This window comes from Chelonia mydas, chromosome 3 (assembly GCF_015237465.2).
Source record: "Chelonia mydas isolate rCheMyd1 chromosome 3, rCheMyd1.pri.v2, whole genome shotgun sequence".
Lineage (NCBI taxonomy): Eukaryota > Metazoa > Chordata > Testudines > Cheloniidae > Chelonia > Chelonia mydas.
Window position 1 is genome coordinate 51410246 of NC_057851.1, and position 14365 is coordinate 51424610.

Here is a 14365-nt window from a genome sequence, read left to right on the forward strand (position 1 = left end):
CTGCTGGAGGAAGGAGGGGTACAGCAGCAGCCAGGAGCTGTAGAGGCAGTGTCCCCTCTCATGCCCTGGAGAGCCTCAGGCCGGCCACATTAGGAATGGCCAACTCTGAGATAGGCAAGGATTCCTTTACACAGCTTTGCCAGGCCACTGTGGGCCTAGGAGTGTCACACCATGGGGAGAGAGATTCTAGATGGGAACAGAACTTTGGAACAGATGAAGACCATCTGGTGGCAGCCACCTTTGGAGTGCAAAAACCGCATCATTACAGTGGCCAGGGAAATTAAGGAAGATTTTGAGGCATTGGAAACATTTCTTGAGCAATTTAATGAGATTTCAATTTGGTGATCGGAGTGGATGCTGCAGAGAAAGTTTCAAGTGCAATTCAATCCATCATGGTGAGTAGGTCTTTGGATGTACTATCAAGGAGAGTGGTTTGCTCAGAGGCAGCAAGAGGACTGGGTGGTTCAGGGTATTCCAATGTAAGGGGACGCTTGCCCCCTTACTAACATTCAGTGGGGGTGTTTTAGTTGCTAGCTCCCAGTACTAAAAAGGGGGAAGGGTCGATGGGGAATCAGGACCCTGAGGCTGACAGCCCCAGGAACAATGGGGAGAGGCCAATGCTCCAAGTCAGCCTGAATTACGGGGCGGGCAGGCTAATCACGGAGTCAGGATGCCAGCGAGGTCCCGTCCTCCGTGTGAGCTGGAATTGCTTAGGTCAGACAGAGTGGGGCCGAGCTAAGGAGAAAGCAGGGGCCCAAGCTAAGCGTGGGAGCAGAGCTGTGCCAGATCCAGAGGGACCAGAAAAGCAGCCCAGAGAGCAGACCCTGTCCTGGGAGCAGAGCTGCAGCCCCAAAGCTAGAGGCACAGCCCAGAGAGAGCAGACCCTGTCCTGGGAGCAGAGCTGCAGCCCCAAAGCTAGAGGCACAGCCCAGAGAGAGCAGACTTGCCCCTGGGAGCAGAGCTGCAGCAACCAGAGCCAGAGGGGCCAGAAAAGCAGCCCACAAAGCAGGTCAGTGCTGGGAGCAGAGTCACAGAAGCAGCCTGCAGAGCAGACCTGTTCTAGGAGCAGAGCTGTAGCAACAGGAGGCAGAGGGGCCAAAGAAGCAGCCCAAGGAGCTGGAGGCAGAGCAGCAGCAGCAGTGCTGAGACAGAGTGGTGGAGCTGGGGCTGGAGCAGTCCGGAGCTGGGTGTGGTGAGCAGCTGGGGAGAGCGAGGGGGACCCTGGGCAGCAGGCCCAGCAAGGGAGACACCGCAGCCAAGAGGCTCTGCAGGCCAGGCTTGGATCGTAACCCCGACAGGGTGGGGGCGACACTGGGAAGAAGGGTCCTACCACTTTGAGCCTGAGCAAGTGTCCAACCCAGAGCATCCCTGCAGCACAGCCAGGGCCTGAGAAGAAGGCCTGGGACTTACAAGGAACAGACTGTGAACTGGCCTGACATTCCAGAGACACTGTTTGTGATGTTCCCTGCCACAGAGCGGGGTGATGTGTTTCCTTTAACCGTTCCCATTTTTCCTTATTCTTTTTAAAATTAATTGTTGATTAAATAACTTGCATTTGCTTTAAATTGTATGTAATGGTCAGTGGGTCAGAGAAGTGCCCAGTGCAGAGAGAGTACCCCGGAGTGGGGACACCCTAGCCCCTGTCCTAGGTGACCACAGCAGGGTTGGGGATCGAGCCCCCCAGGAATCCTGGGCCCAGCCTTGTTGGGGTTACGAGGACTCTGCCAGACAGGAGAGTGGAAGGGGAGTCCTCAAGGACAGGGAGGCCACTGGGTAAAGGAAGTGGGAGCGAGGACTCAGATTCTTTCGCTAGCCCACTTCACCGGGGTAGTGCAGAAGCCAGGAAAGTTCCCCACAATAGCGGGACTATTCCCCCGCTTACACAAGAGACATTACATTGTTTTTTTTCAATATTGGTGGCAGTGACTATGTGGGGAGAGACATTCAGGACTAAAAAGGTTGGTTTCTGGTATGACAACAAGGCTATTGTTCATATAGTGATTAGACAGGTGGCTAAGTCTGTTCAGGTAATGAGGCTAGGGAGGACTTTCATATTGCACTGTCTGTCGTTTAACATTCTTTTCTGTGCAGTGCATGTTGCAGCTATAGGCAATGGAATGGCCAACTCTCTGTCTTGATTTCAGGACGGCTGATTCCAGGAGCTTGCCCCATTTGCCACCCACACGTGATTCCCCACCTAGCTGGGGAATCCTGACTTCTCACAGCCATATAACTAGTCAAGAACACAATTGTCTTCAGGATGTACAAACTATAGAGCCTGCCTTACTGAGTTCATGGAAATGGGGAAATTGGGTCCAGCATCTGTGGCCCATCTGGTGGTAAGAAAAATGGTGCATCATGTGTTATTTGCCTTCACTATATCAGGTTGACTAGCTGGCTAGTCTTTTGGCATAAGCTAGCAAGTTTCCCAGATGTTGAAGAGATTTCATAGTGCAGAAGCCCTTGTAGGGCAGGTCAAGAGGTGATGGGAACAGGATGGATGTCAGGCACGCCATAACCATAGAAATTCTTACAAGATTATTGAATACTCTGCCCAGGTTATGCAGTTTGGGCATGGAGGCCATTTTATTTAAGGCAGCATTCAGTGTGGCCTTCTTTGGTGCTTTCAAGGTAAGTGAGCTCATGCCTCAGGCAACAACGGACATGTTCAGGCAGACACTGGAATTAACAGGTGCACAGTTGCCACCCAGAGCAGTATTTCTGCATTTATGGAATCTAAAATGGTTATATGGTAGGAGATTTGTGACCTTTGGATAGGAGCCACTTAAACTGCTTGGTATATGAGAGTGTGGGTGACAGGGTGGGTAGTGCCCCTCCATTGTGTTAAGTTTAAAACAGTTGTGGCCTGCACTTAAAATCCATTCCTCTGTCTGCCTTTGTGGCCATCATGTCTGGATCAATACTTACTTTTTCAGTGACTGCAACTTGTTTCTTATTCTAACCCATCTTAAAATTGAAATAGATAAATCAGTGACAATGCAATGAAATTTACATGCAGTATTTTACTAACAAAAGTCCAGTGAAACACAAGAGCAAAGCTCTGCTTTAAAGGACAGAAAATAAGATAATTCTGACAGCATTTCACTGGTGACTAATGGGGCTCTGTCTCCGCTGGTCACTCAAAATGTCAATTAGTGATAATAGTTATAAGGAGCCTTTCATTTGGGCTCTGAGTAAGCATTAGATTAGCTATTTCTCTTTCACATATTAACAGGTATATCTCTGAGAGAAAGTAATTACTGCAAAGGTCTTAGTCTGGACTGGTGGGGAAAAAAGGGTCCTCAGACACTGGGAGAGAGGCAAGGCATCAGCTAAGCAAGGCATCAGCTGAGCAAGTGAGAGGACCTGTGGGGCTTAGATAAGCCACTGGTCACTCTGCACCTGGGAGAAAGTGTATAAACTCTGTCCCTTGTGCCTGACCCCCCTCACATTCGGATTAGAAGCAGAAAATTGGTAATTATCCATGAAAAATATCGTATTTGATATCTGAGGAGCATAGATAATTTTTGGCCAGTACTGGGGAGGGAATTGTTAACTGTCTGTGAACGAGGCTTGGGATGTGGAGAAAGTGGTCAAAGCTAAACACTGGCATTTCCTTGGGCAGGTGTCCAGGGCAGGTACTCATTCCATCCTGAGTCCAATTCCCTATAAACCATAATTGGAAGTAGATGTAAGAACATAGAACTGGAAGGAATCTCCTGTGTCACTGAATCCAGTACCTGGCTATTGCAGAGAACCTTGGCATTCATAAATATATCAAGCTCCCTCTGGAAACCTATTTTTTTTTGACCCAACTACTCTTATTGGAATAGGGGAAGGCATCCTCCAAAGAAGCTGAAAAATGGTATTGGGGCTTCTAATGTCTGGTTCTTCAGCCCCTTATTCCTTTTACAAGAGGAGGGCTGAGGGAGCCAGCAATGGTCTGAAACTAGCTGTGGTGGGGCGAGGGGAATGATGGCAGCCGCCAAACAGGTAGAAATGATTAAAGAAGAACTCATGACCTGAACGGTACAAAACGTTGCTGGTTAGTTTCCGTATGAGTTAAGTTAATTAAGTTGCAGACTATTTAACCATATCCCTTACATCTTGTCTGTCTCACTACATGTCCAAGACAAAGGAACCAAGATTCAAACATTATTGTGTGACATTCTTGTGGTTTTGGATGGTCAGAAGTTTAGGACAAACATTCTGGACAAAAGTGGTGAAGAGAATGTATTTGCTTGTACTATATTAAATAAACAGGTTGTTAATCAACAGTTCATCTCAAGTCAGGAGGAAAAATAACATTGAAAATCCTATTTTAATTTAACTCTGATAAAAGATTGATTTAGATTTACAATGGGCTGCTTCTTCCTAAAAAAAAACCCTCTAAATAATTCTGAAAGAAAGAAAGAAAGAAAGAAAGAAAGAAAGAAAGAAAGAAAGAAAGAAAGAAAGAAAGAAAGCATTTTCTTAAATATGTAAGCAATACAATATCTTTGTATCTGAATTTCATCATTCCTAAAAGAATCATTGAAATATACATTCACAGAAAATTACAGCTTGCAAGTAATTAAAAAAACAAACAACTTTTCAGAACTTTGTGGCTCTGGTATGTCAGTACCAATCTTTAAGAGAATTGTAGGAGGAGTCCTGGAAGCTAAATGTAAATTATTAGGAAAAAGATTTAAAGGTAGGTCCTCTAAGATGCTTACCTGGGAAATGCAAAGTCTTCTAAGCTCAAGGCTAACTGAACAAGGGAACCAAATGACACATATGCAAGGGTAAGTAAATAATTTATATAGAAGTGGCTTAGAGTAGGCCTGAGGCCCACCCCCAAATCTTAGTCAGACTCATAATCATTGTCCCTCATTCACTGGATGAGGGAGGGGTCCTGTATAAATAGTAGCATGTGATTATGTAATTAAAGACTGTATCGTAATCCATAGGCACAAGAGGGAAAAAATACGGTTTTATGGACAACCTTAATTTTGGCATTTCCTAACATTTGAATGATTGACTTTGCCTGCCTTAATGTTCTTTTAGAGTAATTGGATTTTTTTTGGTTTTATTTTGGGGGGATATTACATATTCTATATACATGTTGGATAGTTGAGGACATTAAAAGTAGTAACACAATAAGAGATCCAAGTATTCTAGTCATCTAACTGAACAGACTTAGTGAGAGACAAATTTATCAATATTGGAGTTCAATGCACTGCAACTAACTTGGTAGTGGTAAACAGCTATACTGAGGTGGCTAAAATGGATCTTTGAAGAATCACATCAAATTAAAATGAATTTGACAAATGCTTGGGAAAAGCAAAACAAATGGAAACTGATGGCCCACTGCTTTCACACTACCATCATCATCAGCCACACCATCTCTCTGTACGTAAATATTATGTTCACTGTATCTTCTATGGATGCTTTAATCATTTGGCTAAATGACAGATTTGCCACTTACAGTAAAATTGCCCCCAATTTTAATATTTTTGTTGTTTATGCATTTCAGCTTATACAACTGCTGTGATGTTGAAAATCAGTTAGCCACACATAGATATATTTTCTGATGCAGCCATCTTTTTGTTTGTTTGTTTGTTTCCAAGGAGAGTTGTGACAAAAAGAGAAAAGTTTATATTGTCTTTAAAAGTCTTCAGGCTTTCAAAAAAAACCCAAAAATGCTGGGTGAAAACTTTCAGTGGAAAAGTTATTTTAATATTTTTAGTGGCTTTGTTTTTGTAACTGAAAACATTTTTCACTGAAAGTTTTTCAAACAAAAATTTTGAACCAACTCTAATATTCAAACTCAAGCATTCTGTACATTCCTTGTCTACCTCTAACTGGTCCTTACTTTTAGAGCCATGGTTTGCAAGAGACTGGCAGCCCAGCTTAGTGTCCCTTCCTAGTGTCTATTGTTGTGGGGAACTCTAAAGTTCCATGGGAATCCTATTCTCTTTTCCAACTCCTTATCTGCATAGACTTGGAAAATGCTGTTGTAATAATTGGGCTTACAAATTTACTTTAACTGTGAGCTCAACTCTAAAAAGTATATGAAAGACCATAAGATGACACAAAAGCCTATAGCAATAAATTAGTCCAAACAAAGGTATAACTCAAGGACTGTTAAGATCATGCTTGATAAATAGAAGGGTGGAACCAGAAATCAGTGAATCTGCTGTATCAGAAACTAGGCCCAACTGGTAGACAGAATAATGAGGGGAATGGGATATCCCACTCCCCATTCCCTTTTGGGATCCTTAAAGAAAAACTTTAAGGAGAAAAATTGGCTACTGCTGTGAACTTGAGCATATTGGCTGCGTGCAGCCTATCTCCCACTCCCATCTCCTGGAACCCCCCAACCATCTTCATCCTGACCCTGAGAGATATCCTGACCAGATAGGCCAGAGAGAAGGACTCAGTGACATCACTATCTCTGACTTCAACAACAACAGTTCCAGCCCATCTCAGCTAACTTCTTCTTTTCCCCTAATGAATAGTTATTACCATCTTAGATATCATCTATGAGACTGTAACTGGGGGGTTTCCTTCTAAAAACTCTCTCCTGCTAAAGGGAAAGAAAACAAGGGACATTGTTCAAATGAAAGCCATATTTAAAACTTCACATTTCAAAATCTTTAACTGTTTTTCCTTCTTTACTTTATCTTTAATCAAGGTTAAAAATATTTTTAATGGTGCAGAATAGGCTGAGGTCTCTGTATAGCAAATCCTGAACCTTGTTTAACACTGTTTAGTGTTGGACAGTGCCTGTATTATGTTAACACCTTTAGCCCATATATTTAATCTAAATTAATACAACAGTGCATGTGGGGCTATGGAGATACTTAAAAGTTGCATCACTCACCAGAACAATGTTTAATAAATAAGTGGTTTTAAATATTTTTAAATATCCTGTTTCAGTAGATCTAATTGTTAGTAAGATTTGAAATATTAAAAATCAGGTGATTTTTTCAATCGGGAGAGGGTACCTCCCAAGAAGTAGCATACTAAGTCAAATTGAATTAGTGTCATTTTAAAGCATCCATAATGGTTCAGTTATTTAATGAACTAACTTTACATTCAGTGTACACTACAGTTTTATTTTATTTAGTAAAGTTAATCATCACAAATGGTTAAAAGTAGCTACAAGTGCTTTGTTCCCCATACAGCGGTGTAGGAAGTGTGAAGACAAGGCTTATATTGGAATACCATTTCATAGTTTAACTACAATATATCTCCTTCAGGCATCTTTGTTGTCAGGTTAATTTCAATGGCCTGTACTCAGCAAGCATTTGACCTGTTTTCTTCAAACTGAAAAAGTAAGAAGAACAGCAAAACCAGATGCGTAAATCTCCACATTTGGATTAGAATGTGATCCCGCAGCTTCAAAATTTTACCAGTTGAGTTTAAAGGAAGATCTTTGTCAGTTGTTTCCAACGAAAGGCCCTTTTCTTCTCTGTAGGCTAAAACCAACAACATACATAAGAAAATAAGAACTGTCATACTGTGTCAGACCAATGTTCCATCTACCCCAATACCAGACCTTCAGGTGGAGTGTACAGAAGAGGGCAGATGGAGTGATGCACCCCGTCTTCTGCTGCTGAATTCTGGAAGTCAGAGGTTTAGGGTTGCCCTGAGCATGGGATTGCATATCTGACCATCTTGGCTATTAGCCATTGATGGGCCTATCCTCCATGAACTTATCTATTCCTTTTTTGAACCCAGTTATACTTTTGGCCATCACAACTTCCCATAGCAATGAGTTCCATGGTTAATTGTCTTGTGTGAAACAGCACTTTCCTTGTTTGTATTAAATCTGCTGCCTATTAATTTCATTGGATGACACCTGGATTTTTTATTATGGGAAAGGGAAAATAATGCTACTCTATTCATTTTTTATACACTACACATTATGTTATAGACTGCTCTCATATCCCCCCTTAGTTGTCTCTTTTTTTAAGCTGAAAAACCCTACTATTTTTAGTCTTTCTGCATATGGAAGCTGTTACATCTTTTGATCATCTTTGTTGCCCTTCTTTGAACCTTTAACAGTTCCACTCTATCCTTTTTTAGATGGGTCAAGGCAAACTGGACACAGTACCCCAGGTGTAGGAGAACCACGGATTTATATCATGGTATTATGATATTATCTGACTTAATTTATATCTGTTTCCTAACAGTTCCGAACATGCTGCTGGCATTTTTGACCACTGCAGCACACTGAGCTGAAGTTTTCAGAGAACTATGCATGGTGACCCAAGGTCTCCTTCTTGGGTGGTAATTAGGATCCATCATTGCATAGGTGTATTGGGGATTATTTTTTTCCAATATGCATTACTTTGCACCTATCGATGTTGAATTTCATCTACTGTTTTGTTGCTCAGTCACCCAGTTTTGTAAGTTTCTCCCTCTACCTCTTCTCATCAGCTTTGGATTTAACTATTTTGAATAATTTTGTATCATCTGCAAACTTTGCCAGTTCACTGTTCACTCCCTTTTCCTTATTATTTATGAATATGTTGAATAGCTCAAGTCCCAATACAGATCTTTGGGTCACCCCATTGTTTACCTCTCTCTGTTGTGAAAACTATCTATTCCTACGCTTTGTTTCCTGTCTTTTAACTAGTTACTAATCCATGGGACCTTCCCTCTCATCCCATGACTACTTAGTGTCATTAAGAGCTTCTGGTGAGGGACATTATCATTTTTTTCTGAAAATCCAAGTACACTGTTTCAGCTGGATCACTCTTATGCACATGCTTGGTGACCCTCTCAAAGAACTCTAATCAATTTCTTGCTAACTTACCGCAACATTGTCCCACATAATGCACACAGGCAATATGGTCTTGCCCCATTTTAAGGGTTTGCCTTTATTCTGCAAACTTTCCCTGGAAGACTACCTGTCTCTCCTATGGTTCTTTCCCCTCAAACAACTATTCATCTCTTTCACTTGCTGAGTTAGTTTTCAGTAGGGCTGAGCAGCACGGTAAGTAAAGCAGAATAGATCCATCTCCACAAAGTGTCCTAAAACACAACTGTTTTTTGTCCCTCGGCCCGCGCCACTTTTTGTCCAGTACGTCCCTCGGCCCGTGCCGCTTTTTTGTCCCTCAGCCCACACCGTTTTTTGTCCAGTACGTCCCTCGGCCCGCGCAACTTCCAGCAGTTCCCATTGGCTTGGAGCAGCGAACCATGGCCACTGGGAGCTGTGATCGGCCGAACCTGTGGACGCGGCAGGTAAACAAACTGGCCCAGCCCGCCAGGGGCTTTCCCTATACAAGTGGCGAACAAGTTTGGGAACCACTGCTCTAGAATAAAGATAATTAATAGTAGTTTAAATTTGATTCCTTTATCTCTTCTAGTAAAGAACCTGGCTTGCCATAAAAATTTTCTTTATATGAATCGCTAAGATTTTAAAGTAAAGAAATATTTGTAGTAAATAGAACCTTTATCTACCTGTGGACATGGGGGCTACCTGGGTTCCGCTAGGTTGTAACATTATATTTATAAGTGCTTTGAGGGATGCTACTGCTATGTCAGTGGGTCAGACTCACATTCTGACTTTACAAACTACCTATATTTTCTTTGATTTCCCCTCTCCTCTCCCACCCACACGTGCATGTGTGTGCGCACACAAACACACACCTGGTATATTTTATTCCCTGTGTGAAGGAAAACTATCAAAATGGATGCCTCAACATTTAGTTCTAAACAACATTTAGGCACCACTGGCATTCACAGAACCTCTGCTCAGCAGCTACCCAACCACTTTAGGTGCCTAAAGTTCCTAGGGGCTACATCCACAAAAGGACCTAGACATATAACTGCCATTTTGCATGCCTAAGTTGGACATTGCCATTCATAAAGCTGCTGCTCATCTGCTGCCTAACCCTAACATCCATGCCACCACTAATATCCCTTAGGTGCCTATGTTCTGCCAGTGACCAAACACACAGTGTCCTCAGTTCTAGACTGGCAGATGCCTATCTCACATCTGCCCCAATGGGATCATCATACGAGGCATTCTCCCCACATCTATTTTGCCTGCAGGGCCTGATGATTTAACTGGGATGATTTAACTGGGAATTGGTCCTGCTTCGAGCAGGGGGTTGGACTAGATGACCTTCTGGGGTCCCTTCCAACCCTGATATTCTATGATTCTATGATTCTATGATCCTGTAAGTGTATTCTGAGCATACCTAAGCTTGTACAAAGACACCAAAGGAGGAGGGAGTGTCATACACCGCACATACTGTAATGTTTAGCCCTGTGGTTAGGGCAATCTCCTGGGAGACTGGAGAGCCAAGTTCAAATTCCTGATTTGCATCAGTGCTGAGCATTGCAGCCGCTATGACCCGCATAAGAATCCTACCAGGAGATGGCCTATGGGGCACCACGGGTGGAGGGAGGATCTTTGGAGAGACAAAGCAGGGGCAGAAGTCAAACAGCACGTACGTCATTATTGAAGACATTTGGTCATTATTGAAGATATTTGATGAAATATGAAAGAAGAAGCAGAGAATCGGGTTCTTGCTCCTGGCTGCTTTCAGTGAGACACAAATTCCCTGAAGAAAACTACTGGGGACAGTTTAAAAGAGGAAAGACCCTTCACTTACCTCACTTGCTTTTTCCTCTACTATTCCCTACACAGAGATTTTATTCCAAGCCAGTGTCAGTTAAATTTGTTCTTTCTCTTTTCCGATTTAGGCCTTGTCATTTCAATAATTTGTTTCAGGCTTTTGTGGGGGAGGTAGAATTCAGGTGACAGAGGTTGGGGTTTATTTTATACTCTTTATAAGTGGTAGATATTTATTTATAGTCAAAAATAGGGTGCATAGTCCTTTAATATTGTGTGTTTTATTTAAAAGGCTATGCTGTAGGAGAATGTAATGAGCACCAATACAGCTTTTTATAAATGTATATACATGAAAATATATATGTCTTTATTACTTCTGGTCTAGGCTATTTTAACATGCTCTACCTGGAACTAATCCTGAAGATGCATCATCTTCCCATCCATGTGCTGAAACTCTGAATTTCTCCCTCTTTAGATGGTTCTATATGTGAAACTAGATATAATTCTGAGAAAGCTACTTAAAAGTCCTTGGATCTAGACTTTTTTTCTAAATTTACCTTCAAAAGCTTAAGTGGTATTGTTTTAGTATCCATTACTTTATGATTTGGGAAGAATGGTTGAAAAATAACAATAAAAATGTAGAAAACGGAAAGAAAAGTTGAGCAACATGCTTTTATTCTTCCAGGCTGCTCCTATGCTCTGAAGGGTTAGGTGGAAGAATGGAGTAATTTTAGGGGAAAGAAGAAAAAAACAACATTTCTTTTGTGATGGCTTTTCCTAAATATAATAAGACTCTACAACGATTTATACTTCAAATAATTTCACATATGCTGAAGCTGCATCACCACACACGTATTTAAGATATGGGTGTAACATTTTCATATGTTCTTTACAGCAAGCTTTGGGATCCATCAAAGTTGCTATACAAAGGCCATATTTATATTGTTTATCTTGGTCAGTACTTCAATTCTCTAAACAGTAAATTTGTAGGAATAAATGTAGTTTTGAGAAACTTGAAATGATTGTCAAGAAAAATGTGGCTCAACCCAAACATTGCACCTCTAACTAGTGTTTTTCAGATACTATCAGTGACAAATGCAGCCTTGAATATATACTAAAGCTAAACAATAAACAGCAAATCATGTGCAAGACAGCCACACTTATAGTAGCTCATGGCCATTTTCTCATCTTCCCTTGCTCCTATAATTTTTTCATCACCCTGGAAATGTAACGACATGATAGAAACAGATTCAGTGTCTGTTGATAATGTTCTCTCACTTTCTGAAGGTGTCAAGAGTTCCAAAGTATAGTGTCTGTTCAGTCTATCATTTCTAAGTGCAGGACTATCACTTACTTACGTTGGTACTGTCACTCTGCCTGTTGACCACTGTGTAGCACTACATATAGTCTTATATTTGGTATTTTCATTACGATTTTTCAGGAGAGGCAGGAAAGAGGTTGTTTGCATCTGATATTTTTTTCCTGTGTTATCAGCCAACAGTTTTCTGCTCTTAAGATATTATTTTGTGGAATTCAAGCCAAGGAATACAGCAAAAAGCAGAAGCAAAACTGCTAATTATATTACCAGTAGCTCTATCAAATAATATATGCCAAAGTAGAATGATCAATAAGGCCAGCTAGAAAAGGATCTTCTGTTCGCTTTCTGTTTGTCATTTAAAATATGTTTCTGATCTTTGAGCCTTTTTCTCTAAGATCAAGCAAACACAAAAACAAAATAATTGAAGTAGACAATGGAGAATGTTTTCCAACCTAGCCATAAAAATCTTTCTAAGAAGCTCATTTTAAGGAAAGATGATCAAAAAGAGGAGTGATGTTTGCAAATCCAATGCCATAGGTGGTTATGGTTTGGAATTCAAGACATACACGAATAAAATTATGGAGTATTTTCTCCTTCTCACTTGAAATTCTGCCTCCACAATAGCTAGAAGAAAGGATAAATGCAGGGAGAGTGAAAGGTCTTGAATAGGGCATTGAGGATCTTTCTCACACCCCTTACTCTTATGACAAAGTTTGGCGTGTCTCAGTTCTTATCTTCAAAATGGTCCATGATGTGGGCTCAGGATATCTAAAAGATTGTCTAAAGCTCTGGACACAGATTATGATTGACAACTCTGCTCCTTTGGCAAATAGAATTCTCAACAATAAGTAAATCTCATCTGTGATGGAGCTACAATATTCTCAAAGTGTTGTCAGAGACTGTGAAACAAACTTCTCCAAGAGCTAAGGACCATCACAACTCCCACTGCTTCCTACTCCAAGTGCAAAGCACATTTCTTTGACCTTGTCTTATCTAACACAAACAGAGAGCAACCGGTATATTATAAATAAATACACTATCAGCACAAACCACTCTGCTGCACATGCAATTCCCTCTAGGGAGAGGATTAGAGAACAAACATATCACAGATATGTAGTTATATTATTTATTATTATTTGGCATATGCAAGCTAATCAAACATCTTACCAACGTTTAAGGCATGAAGATCTCCGGGAAGTTGTGTCTTTTTGCAGTCCTCAACAATGTATGTACTGGTTTGTGGCTGCTCACATTGACCTAGTGGACTGTCTCTAAAACACCAAAAATTCTGATGCTGCACAAATTCTATGTCCGGTATGAAACTGGTTGAGAAGACTCTGTTGCCTTCATGGTAAATCAAACCAGTGTTGACATTGAGTGAGATCTGATACAAGATAATTATTTGTCACTTTCTCTGTGGACCATGAAGCTCGCCACACGTCCTCTATCGTAAATCCCTCACCAGGTAAAGTTATCCATAATGGGTGCCATGAGAGCAGACGACCATATGGTGGATTAAACAAGTCTTTAGTTAATGGTAGATGTGGCATATCATGCAATTTCCTCTCTGCAAGTTCTGTCTCTTAGCAGCTAATTTAGACCCATCATTTTATATCTATAGTTGGGATTATGCATTACTTTGCATTACATTACTTTGCATTTATCAACATTCAATTTCATCTGCTATATAGTTGCGCAGTCACCCAAGTTTGTGAGATCCCTTTGTAGCTCATCACAGTCTGCTTTAGACTGAAGATGGTCATGATATGTGAGAGTTGTATCTAAAGTGACACCTAGATAGACCGGGAGTGAATCATCCTTTATTCTCTGACCATTGAGAATTATATTCAGCTCTTTGCCTTCTTGTGCAGGATGTAAGTAGAAGACACTCGACACAGTCTTACTTCCACTTGGTATCAGGAGCCGTTAACAACAATAATTGCCCATAGCCCCATATCTGCATTCAAAACACTCTCAAGTATGTCATAGGAATGTGACTGAGTGCCGAGATATATGTCGTCTACATAAACAAACTTGTGAGACCAGGTATATGGTAGGTCATTTGAATATAAGTTGAATAACATTGGAGATAATATTGATCCTTGTGGGAGGCTGTTCTTCTGGTGCCTCCAAGCATTTGTTCTATCATCAATATTCACATGGAAATGGCAATTTCTCAAAAATAGAGTCATTGCACATCCAAACCAACTTGGCATTGTTCTAGACTATTTCACCAAAAGGCTTGTGTGCCACACTGTATCGTATGCTGCGGTCAGGTCAAGAAAAACTGAACCAGTCTTCAGCTTATGTTGGAATCCATTTCTGATGAAAGCTGTAAGTGCCAGCACTTGATCACATATAATAAGACCACAGCAAAAGCCAGCTTGCTCTGTGCCAGCACGCCTTCCGCACATGGTGAAATTCTTTGTGAAATCAGACACTCAAGCATCTTTTCACAGACACTCAGTGAAATT

General features: G+C 41.3%; 1 long non-coding RNA gene across 1 annotated transcript in view; it reads left to right on the forward strand.

Annotated features, from left to right (window-relative positions):
* The first annotated feature begins 339 nt into the window (after window positions 1-339).
* LOC122465333 overlaps window positions 340-14365 on the forward strand; it is a 30553-nt gene continuing 16527 nt past the window's right edge. Inside the window, exons 1-3 of the long non-coding RNA XR_006290082.1 lie at window positions 340-350; window positions 2320-2324; window positions 11709-11716. This is a non-coding gene — a long non-coding RNA (uncharacterized LOC122465333). The remainder of the gene's footprint in view (window positions 351-2319; window positions 2325-11708; window positions 11717-14365) is intronic.